The sequence below is a fragment of the Lolium perenne genome, chromosome 5, assembly GCF_019359855.2.
Source record: "Lolium perenne isolate Kyuss_39 chromosome 5, Kyuss_2.0, whole genome shotgun sequence".
Lineage (NCBI taxonomy): Eukaryota > Viridiplantae > Streptophyta > Magnoliopsida > Poales > Poaceae > Lolium > Lolium perenne.
In genome coordinates this window covers 227,936,968-227,939,409 of record NC_067248.2, presented here as the reverse complement: position 1 = coordinate 227,939,409, position 2,442 = coordinate 227,936,968, and positions in this window count along the sequence as shown.

Sequence of the window (2,442 nt, the reverse complement as noted above, 5' to 3'; positions counted from 1 at the left end):
GGAATCATACCTTGGCTAGGTAGTAGGAGATTATAAAGTTCAAATGTCGGAGGAGGAGAAGCGAAAGGAAGGAACATGGTGGAGGCTGGTGGCTCCTCAGTCGCTCATGACCTTGAAGATTAGATGAGAGTGGAGAAGCGTACTTGGTTTAATAAGATTTTGGGCTCTAGAGAAGTAAGGCTAGACATATAGAGGGCCGTAAAATATTTCTTTCTTATATACATGTGTTTTAAGTGCTAATATGTATATGTTGCACCGATTAATTGCTGACCAATTAAAATAAATTAATCGTCTTACTTCTAATTAGTATGTACTCCCAAGCCAGCCGAGCAGCTAACGATTAACAATTTTCTTACCATTGGTTATAATTAATATGTTATGGGAACATGAAAAATGAAAGAATAGACCAAGTTCTTAGAAGAGTTGGGTTGTTTGCCTCAAATTGAGAGTTTTGCACTATGGGTTTGCAATCTTCCTACAAGATAGTCCTATTTGTGAAGTAAGTGCCATTTTAGAGTTTTGTAGTGGATTTTCCTCTTTACACTACACTTACATAATCATATTAACACATATGCAAGAGGGGTAGGCTTTCTGAACCTCCCTCGTGCAATTTAGTTGACGCCATGTCACGTAAGCCTCGGGTCGAAAGTGGTTACTCCACGTTACTTATCTCTCTATTTTTTTAGGATAGGTCACTTTAGAGTTGTATACTATTTTTGATCTTTACAACACTCTTATATACTACCTCCATCCCAAGGCTTAAGGCCTATATTTTTTAGAAAGTCAAACTATGTTAAGTTTGACTAAGTTTTTATCAAAAATCATTAATATGAAAAGTACAAAATCAATATCATTAGATGGATAATGAAATATATTTTCATATGGTACCTACAAAATATCATATTAGTTCATAAATTCTTCTAAAAATTTGGTTAAACTTTACTTCGTTTGATTTTATGAAAAAAATATAGGCCTTAAGCCTTGGGATTGAGGTAGTACCATATTAGAACCCCATGCAAGCGGTTGATTTTTTCCAAACATTTCTCGCATGATTCCAGCGCAAGCCTATTGCCTGGGCTTTGGGTCATCTAACCCAAAGTTTATTGTCGAAATTGGCTATTCCATCTATTTTTTTATCTTTTCCACCTACATGTACATAATCTTATGTGTGATATCATATTTTCACACCAATATCATATTTCATGTTACTTTCATCTTTGTATATGTTCATGGTATAGGTTTTATGTATATCTCCTGTTTCTTAGGTCGAGAGAGACGCAAAGAGAGGTCGAGAAAGCAAACAAGACTTTCTCTCGGTGATGATATCATCATTATCGCATGAGGCAACGTTAATGAAGGAACCCACACGAGCTCAGGTTCATCGTCCTCACATCTAAGTACTACCACCGCCCTTTCACCATGCCACCACCGATGCTAGCCCCCTCATATCCTTCCAGACTTCAGATCCCTTAGAATGGGATTTAAGGAGGTTTTAGGTGATCAAAAAATCTACCTGACAAAGTAAGTGTTGCTAAAATGTATAGTCTAGCAAAACGGAAAGACGCTAGACGTGGGTAATCGGGGCCGCAACTATTTGGAGTAGATGAAGTAGTGCATTAGCCGGAGTTTGAACTGAAGACCTTCTTGCTCTGATACCATGTGAAACAGGAGAAGTTTTGGTAGGGTGCCGCACGACACCACAAGGGTCGACCTCATGTATTTATAGTAGGGTATTACAGGGGTATTACAAGGGTACAATACATGTATTTATAGTAGGGTATTACAGGGGTTTGTCAAGTGCGATGTCATAAGTAATGTACGTGTATGTACATGCACAAAGACGGTGCAATGAATGCAAAGAATTTAAGGACATGTCAGAAATATCTCAAATTATTGAGAAACTATTTTGGGGGACACAAAAAACAGACCTGCAACTTGAGAAGGAAGCTCCGCCTGTCGATGCGCTCAGACGAGGACTACCAAATATAGGTTGGAGGAGATACAAAGATCTCGGTTCTCTTCTATACTTGGTGGGATCAGCAGCGGGATGGACGGGCGAGATGCTTCAGGCCACTGATCGGTGATGCGAACTCGCTAAATTGATCATAACAGGAGAGACGAGGTGTGATGAATGTCACAAATATACTGCAACGGTTAATGAATGTGTTTTTTTTGTTGATGTAACCATATATTTCATTAGACAATCTGTTCACGGAGATTACCCATATGATCACCACACAAGACAAATATCTGCGTCAAACAACTTTATAAAACTCACAAGAAGTAAAACTACAAGTTCACCCTTGGAGAAACATGTGCCTCGCTGAAACATCGTCCATCTTCCTCCACCGTCACCATGGTAACGCCGGAAAAGAGACGAACAACCTCCACACCTAGATCTAGGAGAGCACCATCGCATTCAATGATGCCTTTTGAGCCGAT